We start from the raw sequence: 15,877 nt of genomic DNA, 5'->3' as shown, positions 1-15,877 counted from the left end.
CCGCCGCTCCCTGCCTCCCCGCCCGCCCCCGGCGGAGGCCGCGGGCTGGGGCGGGGGGCTCCTACAGGTAACCGTTGCGGGGCCGGGGAGGGGGCCGGGAGGGTCGGCGGAGCCGGGCAGAGGTCCTGGCCCGGCAGTAGCTGGAGTGCTCAGTCCCCGGAGTCTGAGCCAGGCGGGGTGCGGCGGGGACTGCGGGGGTCCGGCTATGGCCGGGGGTGCAGAGTACAGAGGGGAAGGGTCCCTGTCCGGCTTCAGGGCTCAGGGGTTCGGCCGGGCGTGGCCGCCGGTCCCGGCTGGGCTGCGGGAGGAGGTACCTGCTCGGCGCGGCCTGGGTGCCGAGGCGGCAGTGTGAGCGGGTGGTCCCTGGGGTGCGAGCCTGCTGGCTTGACCCGGGGGTGACTGGGGGACCCGGGCTCTGGCCGCCTCGCTGCGGGCGGAGCGCCGGGCTTGGAGTCTGGGACGCAGGGCCGCGGGAGGGACGGGAGCACTGATTGCTGTGTGAACACCTGAAGCCATGTGGACTAGGGCGCTCCTCGCCCGCTGGCGGCAGAGGGCAGGTACCGGCCGGCGGGGCCGGGACGTACTTCCTGTATGGGGCTCTCTTCCCTTCCTTCGCCGCTGTGAGCAGGGGCGGAGTGCGTGATCGGGGACTTTAAGCTCCTTGTCCCTTTGCGGGGGGGGGGGTTGGGAGAGAGTGTTGGTTCGTGGAGAGTTGAGGGTCGGGCCAGCCCGCGGCGGCAGAGGAGTGGAATTTAGTGAGTTTGGGGGCGGGGAGTGGTGTGAATCCCCGACTGCTTTCATCGGTTTGTGGTTGGGGATACTGGAGTTCTGGACCTGGCTGTGTTCGACCCTTTGGTTTTGGTTTGCCCTTAGGGGACATGTCGATCAAAATTAGGATTTCAATCGCACCTCTGGACTCCTCCCCCTCCCCCATGACTGGTAAATGCAGTAAAATGGATGGAATTCTTGAGCCATTATCTAACAGACTGATCTTTAAATGATAATTGGACCCTTATGTTAACAGCTTCGGTGGAGATTTGTATAAAACATGTTACTTGGGGTAGCAGCTTGGCGGATGGGGAGATTGCATGTAATTCTGACCAGGAATCAACTACCAGCTTTGCTACCAAATAGACTGTTTCCTAGGGCAAGTTACCTACCTACTCAACACCCTAGTTTCTTCATCTGTTAAGTGACTCCCTTCCAGGTCATTGCATGAGTTTGGGGCTGGGTTGATTGTGTGTGTGTGTGTGTGTGTGTGTGTCCCGTTTTATGCTTCCGTCTTGACCATAATCAGCTTTTCTGAAAATAAAAACAAAACCCACACGGTTTTAAGAGGCATCCTTAGTTTCCAGCCTCTTCTTAAACCAGAGCAGAAAACTTGGTTAGGGCTGTCGGTCCTCAAATTGTAGGTGCTGTTTTGTACTTCAGAACAGAAAACTTCGCAGTACTCTAGCCCATGCTGAGTGGTGTGTATGTGTAAAAGTGAACAACAAAGAGAATGATTGAGACAGTGGCTACTTGGGAAGTGTTAATAATGTGATTGGGTTGGAGTATGTTGCACACTGGAGCTTAGAAGAATTTTTTTAAAGGAGGTATTTGGTTAGCTTTGGATTATTATTATTTTTTTTTCTGGAACCAGAGGTTGAACTCAGGCCCTTGTGCTTGCCAGGGAAGTGCTTATTCCACTGAGCCATCTCCTGGGCCCTAGCTTTGGAATTTGAACCTTTTTTATTCTTGGATTAAGGGTAACATGGGATTCTGTAAAGTCATCTATGTAGTAGGCTAGTGGAATTAACTGTCACCTCAGGGTGCACTAATTATTTGCATCCCCGATTTATTCCTTAATGGTAGCAAGATGATGCCTCACAGATGCTGAAGAACTCCTATTAGTTTTACTGATTTTATGGTTTGTGAGGGCTTTTGGCCATACTTTTGACTGGTAAGTACTTCTAGACCAACCTCTCAGAATTTGATCTTGTCTTAAATCTTTAATTTTGTGATCCTTGAGAAACATGTACTTAATATATGTTTAATATATGTGTAATATACATTTTTATTTATTCACTCTGGTTTATAAAAGGATCTCAGTATGCATAGAGGCTGTGCTTCTTCTTTTTTTTTTTTTTTTTTTTGCGGAACCGGGGATTGAACTCAGGCCTTTGTGCTTGCCAGGGAAGAGCTTATTCCACTGAGCCATCTCCCCGGCCCTAAGGCTGTGCTTCTAACATCGACTTTGGAGGCGGATCTGTAGGTTTTTTTGTTAACATCAGAACTGTCACATAGTGAACACTTTTAAGCAGCTACACAGATACTTAAGTTACTTCAGATCTTCCAGAATAAATAGTTGTTCAGTTAGGATTTGACTTAAGACCTTGTTAAGTATGGGATTTAAAACACCCTACTTATTTAAATTGTAAGCATTTATTACATTCACATTTATATTGTGCTTTTATAACTTATGAACAAAAATTATGAAACTTATTCTACTGAGGCAATTCATATTTATACATGAGTAACCTTGCTAAGTTAGTAAGATTTTAGGCAAGTTGGCTTTTAGGCTTTATAACCCTTTAGCAGTATACTTACTTCTCTAAAGTGAAGTAGAATATAGTAGACATGATCACATCTGTTTTGACCAAAATATTAGAATTGGACTTTGGGTAAATTCAGTCATCTCATTATTTGGATAGGAAAGGATACAGACATTTGTATGAAAAATAAACCCTACGCCAGACTCTGTCCGAGGTATTTTGTCTTAACATTCTCTATCCTGCATGCCTGAGAGGTTGATCATTTTTGCTTTTCACAGAGCTCATCGAGCTAGTGAGGGTCAGGGCTTGGATGTAACCCACCTAGCCCTTCTCTTCTTAGTTCCAAAGCCCGTGCCATGTCTGTTATAGCTCACTACCTGCCCAGAGCACAGATCAGCTAGTGGCAGATCTAATTCTGGAATCTACATCTTCCTGCTGTGCCCCACCCCTGTTTTTTATGTGGTATTTAAGATTGAACCCAGGGACTCACATGTGCTAGATAAGCACTTCAGCACTTGGCTACATCCCCAGCCCTTTTAAGTTTTGAAACAGGGTCTCACTAAGTTGCCTGCCTGGCCTTGAGCTGGTTACCCTCCTGCCTGAGCCACTGGGATCACCAGTATGTATTGCTGAACCTGGTTTTATCTTTTTAAATTTTTTTTTTTTTTTTTTTTTAACCTGGCTGGGATTGAACCCAGGGTTAGCATGGTGGGCAAGTACTGTACTGCAAAGCTACATCTTTGGCTCTTTTATTTAATTTGGGTATAGGATGTTGCGAAGATGATCTCACTGGCCTTGAACTTATAAGCCTCCCAAATAACTGGGGTTATAGTTACATATCCTGCCTTTCCTTGCCTTGTCTTGGCTTGTATTTGAGACAGGGTTACCCTAAATTAACCAGGTTGAGCTTGTCCTGCCTGAGCCTCCCAGAGTTCTGGGATTATAGGCATGTGCCAACACATCTGACTTTTTTTTAAAGCTGGACCTGGGTGAAACACTGAAGTTTGTTTGTTTTTTAACAAAAAACATATTTGCAGTATATGCTTACATCTGGGAAGTTGGTACATGTACGTAACACATCTTAATTCTTTTTACATCCCCTTGGAAGCATGGTTTTTACTGCTTGTACATTTGTGACTCCTGGAAGTTTTCTAAACTTTCACTTACCCATATCTGGCTAATTTTGCCAATATGCCTGAGATTTAATCTATTAAGATATTCTTTAAGGGGCAGGGGAGATGGCTCAGTAGGATAAGCGCTTGACTGGCAAACACAAGGATCTGAGTTCAATCCCCGGTTCTGCCAAAAAAAAAAAAAAAAAGATATATTTTAAGAAGTCGAGTTCTGCTATTCCGTCTTGAACCGAAAGTTCTTGTATCAGCTCAGTAAGTGATAATACGTAAGGGGCTATCTTTCTTCCTGTCTGTTAGGGGTTTGCTCTGCACAGGAATCATCATATGTGGTGACTGCTCTCACTTTGACCAAGAAACACTCAAAACATGTTTACAAAAGAGCCCTTTCCTCAGAATGCCTTAAGCATGCTTCCTCTTGGGGACTTTGTGTTTGTGGCACTTTAGTGATCATTAGATCTGTCTAAGGCTTCTGACTCTGTTTTACCCATTTTCTTTTTGTGGAGTCTTAAGTGGAAAAACAAGTAACAAAGCCAAACAATAAAATCCTACTTATATTGGAGTAAATAGCACGTTAAAGTTATCCATTTGAAGTATATTGAAGTCAGAATTTTCAGAGCAGACTATAATCTGGTCGTATTGTATTTAGAGTAGATCTTTATTAGTTAGACCTTCTTTTGAGATAGCTTGTCACTGTGTAGTTCAGGCTGGCCCTGAACTGATTCTGTAGCCCAGGCTAGCCTTGAACTTGTAGTGATCCTCCTGCATCAGCCTCTTGAGTGCTAGGATTACAGGTGTGTACCATCAAACTCAGCTAATGGTTAGGATCTTACTTTTTTTTTTTTTTTGTCTCTGGATTGGGGATGGAACTCAGAGCCTCAGAGTGTGCTAGGCAGCTACTCTACAATTAAGCTGCATCCCCAGTCCTCTTGAAATTACTTCATTACCCACAGTATGTGCAGGTCCTTTTGATGACAGACACAATCAGAACTTTCTGGATTAGAGCTGTGCTTCCTTTACAGGCAATGCACATGACCCAGGAGGAAGATGCACTGCATAACTTGAGTTGTTGGTGTATCTGTGGCTTGTTATCTGATGCTTTGTGTAGAATTAAGAAACAAAAAACATTAGCTGCTAGAGGAAATATTCTTATTGCAGTATGCATGTGTAAGTGTGCTGTGGGAAAGGGTAGAAATTCTTAAACACTTGAACATCAGCCTGGTGGGCAAATGGTTTTCATGTTTGAATGTCACGTCCTTGAATGTGGATTCAAGTCCTGCTGTGTATATGTTCTACTTTTTACCTTGTCTAGTGTTTGTAGACCCTGCTCTAAGCATGGGAGGTGCAGTGGTGGACAAGACACTTGCCCTGCAGCAGGTGGAAATAATAGCTGGGAAGAGAATGACAAAACAGTGGACTAATGACTTGGAGCACTACTTGAGTGATCCAAAAAGATATAGGTGTTCTGAAACCTTTTTTGCCAGCAGGTTAGTTGAATATGATCTGTGGTATGAATGAAAATAGTGTGTAAGTAACTTTCTTAGGCCTTAGACTTCCCTTAAACTCTGGAAAAGTGAATCCAAGAGGATGGATGTGGGCTGGGTGAAGTCTTAGTTCTGTTATAGCTTTATGTTCTGTGGACAGGGACTTGGTTAGAAGAGCTTAGGAGTTTATTAGCAGTGCCATTAATGCTACAGAAGGGGAACATTGTCTTTTTAAAAATTATCCTAATACAAAAATGCAAAGATATATTGTAGCATTGGAGAGTGTTAGGCTATGTAGGAAATATCCTTCTGTTGTGTTTGTTTCTTTTTGGAGGAATTGGATTGGGATACTATATCAGTTGTATTGTGTTACTGTTTCACGCGAAGCTAGCAAACACTCCTGATTTCTGTGTGAGACCATTTTTTTCAAGTGTGGATTGTTTCAAGTAGAGAAGGCAAGGGTAGCTCTAAGCAGAGACTCTGGGAGAGAGATCATACAGCTCACTTAGGTTTTATTAACAATAGCCAGGAGGTTTCTCCTCCCCTTTCTATAACTTCTGACTATAACATTATGGAACCAGAAGATGTAAGAAATCGTCTAGTCTAACTCTTTGGCTTTACAACTTGGGAAAGAACATGGGGTGGTGACCTTCTCTAAGTCACAAAATCTTACATTGACACAGTGAAGGGCAAGACCTAGTCTTTGCCACATAGCCAGTGTTCTTTCCACTGAATCCCCCTACCCCCTACCAGAGCACTGAAAGTTGACAGTGACTCCTGAGTAGGAAGAGGTAGGATGCCTCTGGGTTCTAATTACTGAGCAAAGTTTTAAATAGCAGATGTAGTTCCAATCTGAAGAAATCAAGGGAGAAACTGCACAGCAATGTAAAGCAGAACATGGACAGAGCAGTTTGTGTCCCAGTTACTTTTCACAAAGATGAGTGGTGTTGACTTCATGGGTCCCACTGGTTTCTCATCCTCATTGCACCCTGATTGGATTCTAGGATTAAAGAGTTAAGGTTCCAGCAGTGCTACATTCTTTTTCCTCCAGACTTCAGCTTCATGAAGCCCTGGTTTCACCTCTGCAATTAGAAGCGCCCTGGAGCATGTTCCCTTTGCCTGACCAGCATGGGTGATGGTTCATTTCCCTAACTGACTGTCAGTGTCTCCCCGAGAGCCCAGAGCTGTGGGGTGGGGGGCAGTTTACCTGGGACAGATTCTGAGCCCTTTGGCAATAAGGCAAGCACATCCTTGCTGTGTGAGGCCTGCCTGATGGGCACATTGAGGAGGCTGCAGAGCGTGCATGGGAGGATGAGCACCCTCATCCTGGCTGCCTCACTTCTCAACAAGTGGCTTTGGGTGTTTTGCCTGAGCAAAGTAGTCTCACCTGTAAAACAGAAACGTAACTCCTTCTGGGCTGCTGGCAAGGAATTAAAACAGGAAATTGTGTGCTGGAGAGCACTGCCTGTGGTGGCAGCAGCATTCATAAACATTCTGTCTTGTGCTCCCCATGTACTAAGACTGCTCATCTTAGAGTAGGTGATCCCAGTGGGCTGTGTTCCCAAACACACCTGCCCAGTTGAGAAGGGCAGTTAAACAGGGCTATCAGAAGTGTGCTGACAGAGTACAAGTTGCTGACCAGGGGTACAACCCTGACTTGAAAGGTCATTAGCGCTTTCTCTGTATGCCGCTTGTGCCTCACAGTGGACACGTGCTTCCTCATCATCCTGCTTCTCACTTGCCTGTCTGTTCCCACCTCTGCTTGTTCCTGCCCTTTTGTTTCACCTATGGCCTGCTGGGCCTTCCCCGCTTTCCTGGGTGCTCTCTTTCCTGGGTGAGCTAGTCAGCCTTAGGCTTTTCATGATTGCCCAGGATCTAGTCATGATGTCTTTAGCTAGACGTCTCTCAACTCCTCTACCTCCTCCTTGACACAGCTACTTGGAATTCTCACCTGTATCTGGGCGGCTTCAGTAAGTCCATGGCTAAACATTTGTCCACTTCTCTATAAGTGGTATTGCCATTTACCCAGCTTCTCAGACCTGATTTCTCCTGTCCTCACCACCCTCTTGTTATTATCAGGTTACTGTCAGTACTGTTTCCATGATAGGAAATCCATAATACTTTCACACCCAGTACCCTCTGAGCTGCTGTCATCTCCTGAACACTGCAGTGGCTTCTTAACATGGTCTCCCTATTTCTGCACACACCTGTCTCTGTTCTTGTTTGCCCAGAGCAGCCAAGAGCCACCTGTCTCCTCCTTGGTTAAAATATTTTGGCGATTTCCCACTACTTTTTTTTTTTTTTTTTTAAGTTTTTTTTTTTTTTTTTTAAATTTTTTTTTTTATTTATTATTTGAGAGAGAGAGAGAGAGAGAGAGAGAGAGAGAGAGAGAGAGGTGTGTGTGTGTGGCCAGCTCAGCCCACCAGGGGGCGGGGCCGGCTGGCATGTGGTGCTGGGGGATTGAACCGCGGTCCCTGATGCCTTGCCAAGCTTGTTCTAAGTAGGTGCTTTAGACCACTGAGCCATCTCTCCAGCCCAGTTTTTTTATTTTTTATACAGAGCCTCACTATGTAGTTCCCAACAGGCCTTGAACTCTTGCAGTACTGTGAAGAGTTCCCAGACTCATTTTCCTGAGGCTCACAAGGCCTTGGGTAACCTGGCTCCTGGTACTCTCTGACTACCTCTTTTGCTCACTGTCCTTGAGCCACATTCACACTCTTTCCATCAGTCTCCTGAAGGTTCTGAACTCTTTCTCACTTGCAGAACTTTTCTAGCTGCTGCTTTCTTTGTCCAGCACACTGCACCCAGTCCTTTCTCATCCTTGAGGATGTTTGTTGAAGGAATAAATACCACGAAATAAGCAGCAAAGGGGACTGGGTGAGAAGAAAAGAGTGAATTACAAAGTTCTTTCATTCCCTTTTCTTCCCTCACTTTTTTTTTTTAAAGATACAATCTTGTGTAGCCCGGACTGGCTTCAAGATTCACAAGATCTCAAGATTCACAGGATCTTCCTGCCACAGCTTCCCAAGTGTTGAGATGACAGATTTGTGCCACCATGCCCAGTTACAAAGTTGTTTTTTTTTTTTTTTTTTTTTTAAGAATGTAAAGAAATGTGTTTGGAGAGCTGAAAGTGTGGTTTGACACATAGGCAGTTATTTAAGCAGAGCATGTAGGAGTCAGGCATCTGGAAGTCAAATACACTGCTGATGGGCGCATACTGTGGTGGAATCACTTGGGGAAGCTGTTTGACAGTTCTTAGAAAGCTGTCCATGTATCTACCCTATGACATGGCTGGCCCTTTCATTTTTAGCTATTTATCCAGGAAAAATGAAAATGCCCACAAATAAAACCTCACACAAGAATATTTATAGTAGTCATACTCATAGTAATGGAACTCTGGAACAGTCCAGGTGACCATCAGTAGGATGATGCATACATAGAGAGGAATGCTGCTCACAGTGGAAAGGCTCACACTACTGGTATGTGTCAAGAAGTGGGATGCAGAAATAGAACACAGTGGCTCATTTTCTTTGTAAGACATTTTGCGACAGGCAATACTAACCTATGATTCTGGCAATTGGGTTGATGTTGTTTCTTTCATGGAAGGGAATTGAGTAGGAAAGGGAACTTGATCAATTTCTAGAGTGATGGGAATATTTTGGATCTTGGTAGGCATTTGTCAAAAGTTGCTTAAGTCATATACTGTTTATAATAGTTCTTTATGTAAATTAGACCTAAAAATTACCTAGAAATACCCTGGATTCCAAACTATTTCCAGAATTTGTTCATTCCCATCTTAAGCACCTTCTCTTTTCAATACAGGCTATTGCATTTCTGACTGGTTTTCATACTCCCTGTTTTTTCCCTCTTTATAGACCTTTTTTTTCCACTTATGGATAAAGTGAACTTTAAGAAATTCAGAGTAGATTGTGTCACTCACTGTGCTCACATGCTCTGTGACTCGCTGCTGCTTTCCTGGTATTCAGCAAGCTGCCATCACCTCCTTGTCCTCCCTCACTTGGTTCTAGCCTTGCTGGCCTTCTGTTTGTTGAACTCCAGGTTCATTTCTGCCTTGGGACCTTCTGACATGGCTCTTCTCTGCCTGGAGCAGGCCACCTTCCAGCTTTGAGAGACTTGGTTCTGTTTGTTATTCAGAACCAAGTTATTATTACTTTATTTTTGGTGTAGGAATTGAACTCAGGACTTTGCACTGGCCAGGCGGGCACTGTGCTACTGAGCTGCATCCCTAGCCTTCACATTTACTGGAAATGTAACCTTCTAGAGAGGTTTTAGCTGCCACCCTTTCTGTCTAAAGTATCCTCATCTCATTCCCCTGCGTTGTCTTGTTTTCTTCATAGTTTTTGTCACTATCTGAAATTCTTGTCCTTTTTTTTTAACCTTTCCCTCACTTTATTGTTTTTTAATCACTCATTTATTTATTTGATATGTCACCACACCCAGTTTCAGTGGCCGGCACAGCCCAGGTGCCGCATGGCATGTGGTACTGGGGATCAAACCCGGGTCTTTGCACTTGTCATGCGGGCACTTAGACCACTGAGCTCATCCTTAACCCTGTCTTGTCCTTTTACTTTTCTGCTTGCCTGTATCCTCCCTCTAGAGTTAAGCCAGTCATATTCACTGCTGCATTAATGTCTGTAGCAGTGTCTTTCCAGGCCTGTGACTTCAGTGAGGAGAAGGTAATGATGAGAAAAGACATGTTGGAAGGGGAGGAGCTTACCAGGAGTCAGGAGGGGGAGGTTAGATGGTAGGAGCATTATTTACTGAAATAGAAAACGGAGGATAGCTTTCTGAGGGCTGCCACCTGGAGTCTCAGCCAGCTCTTGCCGAAGGTTCTAGAGGCCACCTGGCGCAGTGCTCCTGAGACCTTTGCCTTTCCCTAAAGAATAAAAGAGATCATATGATGGCAGGTGTGTCCAAACCCAAGGACTTGGAGATTTTGGATGATGTGGAGATGCCCTTCAGTGAGAACGAATGGGCCAGCCTCATGTCTGTGGGGAATGCCCTGTACACGGAAGTGATGGTGGAGAACTACAAGACTGTGGCTTCCCTGGCTGCAGTGTCCATAGACAGACCTGATGCGAACCTGGCACTGGAGGAGGAGAGGGACACCCTCATCCAGAGGGGCTGGGAGGTCGGTCTTGCTGAGAACATCACAAAACTAAGAAGATATACTCGCCTAATTTATAGACATTTCATCCAATAGGGTGAAAAGGTTTCTGGAAATCTTCAGTGGTGAGCAGACAAGACAAAAATTAATTGTTGACCTTTTCTGGTTTTCCATGTAAAAAGTTAAGAGCCACCTTAAACTATGACAACTGCACTCTTTTTTTCTGTAAATGCCTGGATTTCCACAGATTCTGTGTTCATTAAAGTTACTTGTTCCTGTTGTGCAAAAAACAACAAAAAAAAAAAAAAAAAAAAAAAAAAAAAAAAAAAAAAAGAAAGAAAGAAAGAAAAGAAAACAGAGGATAAGCAAAGGTTGGGGTGGGATAAAAGTGAATTTGGTTTAGAACTTAAGTTTGAGATGCTTGTAAGCCATCTTGTGTTGGACCACAGACCTGACATTTAGATGGAGCGGGGTTGTAGATTAAGACTTGGAGGTTTGTACCTGTGTAGTAATTCCAGCTGGGGAATAGTTGAGATTGCTGTCGGCTAAATAGCAAATGTGAGTATGTAGAGAAGTGGTTCCTTACCTTTCATGTTTTCTGCTTGAGTGATGGGGCATCTCCAGCCAGTAATGGGGACTTATATCAGGTTTTGTACTTTTAGAATCCTCCAGGGAGTTATGTTATTGTTGCTAACAGTGACAAGTGCTCAAAGGCCCAGAACAGAACTCTGAGGAATGTGAACATTTAAGGAAGCAGGGTGGCTTTTGAAGAATAGGAGGAAAACTAGAGACAATGGTATGAGGAAAGTAAACATCACAGATGGTACCCAAGACGGCTGAAGATTTCCCTTGGGTAAGGAGGGGGCGTCTTTTGGGCAGCATAGGTACCAAAGCCACATTGCCATGTACTGATGAAAACAAAGGGAAGTTGTGGAGACAGTAAAGTTGGAGTCACACCACTCCAAGCTTGACAGTTAAAGAAAAATAAAAAATATCTGCGTGGAGAATCTGGGGACAAAGGAATATATCTAAACACTCAAGCATGTGTAAATCCTATTAGGAGCTAGCACAGAGGACTGTGCCCTCTGTGAAGATGTAGGAGAGAGGGTCGCATCCAGTACTTTTCTGGAGGCTCAGGACACCAGGTGATCCACGGTGACTGGCTTTGCGATCTGTCCCAGAGGAATCCCAGGTGCAGGGGGCAACAGTATACTCTAGGGCTCAAGGGCAGGCAGTAGGGACTCTTCTGGGTTTGCCATGAAGATCTTCTGCTGAGGGACAGACAGAGAGCTACAAATTTGAAGAAAGCAGGAAAGGTTTGAAGACCCCACCGAAGCAGCAGAAAGGGCTGAGAGAAATTGGTCTCCTTTACAGTTCTTCAGTTTGTATTTTGGTGATTTGGACTAAACTTTTCTTCTTGTGTCTGACAATTCCACTTCTTCCTTGTACACCTGACATTCTCAATCATTAGACCAGTGATTTATAAATTATTCCAGAGTCTTCATGTTTTATTTAACAAATTCTTATGTAGTACTTGCTGTGCAGGTAGGTGCAGTGTGTTAGGTATTATATTAAAGTAGCAGGATGAGGTGGGCTGCCCTGGCCTGCCCCAGGTTTGCAGAGGCAGTTTGGAGCCCAGGTGACATGGCCAAGGTGGAAGTGGAGATTTTTCTCTTCTTAGCTCTTATCTTTTATTATGTCTTGGGTATCTACATGAAATTTTTGCTGGAACAGGACTTGCAAACTATTTTTGAAGCCCATGTCAATAGCTTCTTAAGTCCTGCTAGTTAGAGCTGCTTTGCTTTATTTTATAGCCCCAGCTTTTGTTGTGTTGCTTGTCAGTGTCTGGAGAGAGATGTACTATATCATTTTTGCTCATAAGCCTCTGATCTGGAATGCCCTACCTATTGCCTCTGTCTTGCCCTATAATATAGTTAATGGAGATCATATGATACAGGTAATATAGGATATGTCTATTTCACAAGTTTGTACACTTTTAGGTGGCCCCTGGGCTTTGTTAATATTATGTCTGTGCCTTTGGACATTAGATATTAAAATAATTGAGTTTTGATTTGTTGTGGCAAACTTGGAAAATATTCCTAGGAGTAGCTAAGTGATTAAGAACATGAAAGATCTAGACAAAATAAGCCAAGGCTGAAGAACTGAGTTAATTTAGCCTGCTAAAGTGTGCTAGTACCATGTCCACTGTTTAACTCTGAAAAACAACAGCACAGGAGATTGGATACCAGAGTAGTGGGTTAGGTGAGGAACTCCCTGTTCTGCTAAGAATGCAGGGAATTGCTCCTGGAAAGTAGTATAATAAAAGCATAGACTTAGTGTCCAATACTTCTTACTTGATTTTGTTATACAAAGGTATGGAGAATATGCTCTCAAGATTGTAATGAAAGGGCCAGCCAAATAGCTCAGTGGATTAAAACATCTGAAGCAGGCACAGAGGCTGGGGGGTTTGATCCCTGGCCCCGCCCCCGCCCCCGCCCCAACCCCAGGGGCATGCTGAGACAGCAGTTGATGTGGTGGCACATGTCTGTAATCCCAGCTCTTGGGAGGCTGTAAACAGGTGGATCACTCTGAGTCCGATCTAGTAGTGAGACCCTGAACACGCTGTAGACCCTTCCCTAAAATAAAAAAAGATTATAACGAAATGACTCTTGTAAACTCAACATGCACAGTGTGTAAATGAACCTAAACACTAAATCAGGTGCCTGTACAGTAGTGAACAAACATAATGAAAAAGTGCACATTGCATTGTGTTTAGTGTTGCTATGTTTTTGGTTGTTTTTTTTTTCTTTTTCTCAGTTAATATGATGGTTTAAATGGAGTGGGTGCAGGCTGGGAGTGTAGCTCAGTTGTAGAGCATTTACTTAACATGTGCAAGGCCTTGGATTTGATCCATTGCACCACCACATAAATGAATAAACATACAGATAAAACAGTAGAATTTTCATCTTTTGGTTGAAGAAGACCTTGTGGAGATGGCTTTAACTTGAAGGTTACTCCATTCAAGAAATTTGAGTTAGAGCGAAGGACATTGAAGCCTACGTTGTTTATTAAATGTCTTTTTTAATTAAAAAATAATCCTTTGCTACATTGGTTAGCACATGTCCTGAAAGCTGACTTGGCCTGAAGATAAGGACCACAGGTTAAATGAAGCTTGTGAGAATGAAACACGTTGGGGAAAATAAAAGGAAAAAGAAAAAAAAAATCAGTTTAGCCAAAATTGTCAGGTAGATACCGTGCTAAGCAAAAAACCCCCAAATTAAATATCTGCTGTTTTCTTTGAGTTCTGTGTTTGTGGGAAAGTCAGACACTAAAAGTTAACATTTGTAAAATCTGAAAAGGACTGATAGTGCTGTAACAGTGCTGTAGACACAGAGCTAGGGGAGAATAAGGGATGAGGCTGTGACTCCTGGTTATGCGTGGGGAGACTATCAGAGAAGGCTGTGGAGGAGAGGATATTGGGTAAGCATTGAAGGGTGGATAGGCCCTGAGAGGGGAGCATCTCAGGGATGAGACCTTCAAGAATTGAGGCTCAAAAAGATGTGGTGTAGTGTATTACACAGCAAAGTGTGGGCTCGTGGGTAGGAGCCTGGAGATAACTGGGAGGGGTGGTCAGAGGAGACTGAGGTGGGAAGAACCTTGGTGATGGGTCTTGATTTTGAGAACTGGAACAAGGCTTTGTGCAAAGAGGCGTGATACAGGCATGTTGAGAGAATTGTTCTCACTGTGGGGAGAAAGGAGATGGGAGGGCTAGGACCAGGTGATACATAGTGGTGAGTTACATTACTGGTAGAGAATCGGTGCCATGTGTTAACTGTTAAATTGTTGAAACCTCACTATTCAGGTTTAATTGCAGTGTTGGCACTTTTTTATAAATACTATGAGTATGTTTTGGATTCCATTTTGGGCACTCTGTCTTTAAAAGGTCCTCTATGGATGAATTACAGCTCTGCGTTTTCTTGGCATGGTTTTCTTCATTCCTAAAGCCCTTTCTACCTAAGCAGAATCTGTAAAATGTGGCAACTGGCTTCCGTAAAATAGATGTGTAGGAAGTTTTGACATTAACCTACTTTGTTACCAAAACAAATAGAAAACAATCTTTCATTTACCAAAAGGTTAATAATAATACAAATTCTTTTGTATAAAATTTGAAGTGCCATACATTGGAACTGGCTTCAGACTCTGACCTTAACCTTGTGCTCTGTGTATTTACTTTGCGCTGGAAAATAACTTTAATAATTTTGTGGCCTCCTTAAAGGATGAAAGCTTTGTTTTGGATTGTAGACAGGCTGGAAAGGAGTCTAGGCATTGCTATTTTGTAGGAGCCCTCTGCAGAATGCTGACTGCAAAGGCAAGCGCCTATCTGCTGCCATGGCCCCAGCATCTAGAATGGTGCTAGGTATGTGCTTAGTACTCAGCAAGTATATGCCCAGCTCAGCGCGCCCCCCGGGAGCGTGGCTGGCCTGGCATGCTTAGGCTCGAACCCCAGCTGTTGCACTCTGCCTGAGCAGGCGCTTTAGTCTGCTGAGCTATCAGGCCGGTCCTCAGCAGATATTTTTTGAGTCATCTCATAAAGTAGAATTTTGCTGCCCACTCTCAAAGAAATATGAATGGGAGCTTCAGATACTTCTCTTCCGTTCGTTGTGCAGGATCCTGTCTGAATGAAAAAGTTCCTGTGACTTTATTTGACCACTTTTACAGAACTTACTTTGCTTTTCTTTCTTGTGTAGCTAGGGGCTAGGCCAGTCTACTATATTCTGGATTTAAAAAAAAATTATTTTTGTAAAATTTTTCTTATGTTTTTTTGTTTTCATATGTGTTTTTTTTTTGTTTTTTTTTCTTTTCCTCTGTATTTTTAAGGGAAGGGTCTACACGGTATTCAGGGTCTCACTACTAGATTGGACTCATAGTGATTCTCCTGTTTACGGCCTCCTAAGAGCTGGGATTACAGGCACGCGCCACCATGCCCAGTCTCAATCGCTGTCTCAGCGTGCTCTGGGGGTGGGGCTCGCACGGCAGGTCTGGGGATCAAAGGCCCAAGGCACTTTAATCTGCTGAGCTATTTGGCTAGCCCTCAAATACCTGTTTTTAAGATGTACCTTGAAAATATCATTGAAGAATTAGAATTTAATTCTAATTACAGTAGATAAAGAAATTACAGTCATGTATTTTTTTCTCTAGAGATGTTTAATAAATGTTTTTCAACAGACCAAGCATTATTTCTGCCTAAGCATTCTTAATATTTGATATTGGCCCATCTGTATCTGCTGAAGCAGCTTCTTAGAGAGTAGTTTGTTTGCTTGTTTGTTTACATGCGTCTTTTTTAAGATAGGGTCTCGCTATGCCACTTAGGCTGGGCTTGAGCACATTTTGCAGCCCAAGCTGGCCTTGAACTTGCAGTGATCCTTCTGCCTCAGCCTCCCAAGTGCTGGGATTACAGGTGTGTGCCACCATGTCTGGCCTCAGAGAGTAGTTTATTAGGAAATTCTGTTTTAAGAACCCAATGACAGTACAGCTCAAGAAATGTCTCTGCTAATGCAAAGTCATAATATTGATCACGTACAAGTCATTTATCTGTTCTCA

General features: G+C 43.7%; 1 protein-coding gene across 1 annotated transcript in view; it reads left to right on the top strand.

Moving 5' to 3' along the window:
* The first annotated feature begins 28 nt into the window (after nucleotides 1–28).
* The window catches only part of Tcf20 (transcription factor 20), a 96,107-nt gene continuing 80,258 nt past the window's right edge, over nucleotides 29–15,877 (top strand). Inside the window, exon 1 of the mRNA XM_023702518.1 lies at nucleotides 29–67. The gene's annotated coding sequence lies outside the window, so the exon portion shown is untranslated. The remainder of the gene's footprint in view (nucleotides 68–15,877) is intronic.

This window comes from Octodon degus, unplaced genomic scaffold, assembly GCF_000260255.1.
Source record: "Octodon degus isolate 3935 unplaced genomic scaffold, OctDeg1.0 scaffold00153, whole genome shotgun sequence".
Taxonomy (NCBI): Eukaryota; Metazoa; Chordata; class Mammalia; order Rodentia; family Octodontidae; genus Octodon; species Octodon degus.
The sequence above is the reverse complement of the archived record's forward strand: the minus strand, read 5'-3'. Positions and strand labels throughout refer to the sequence as shown.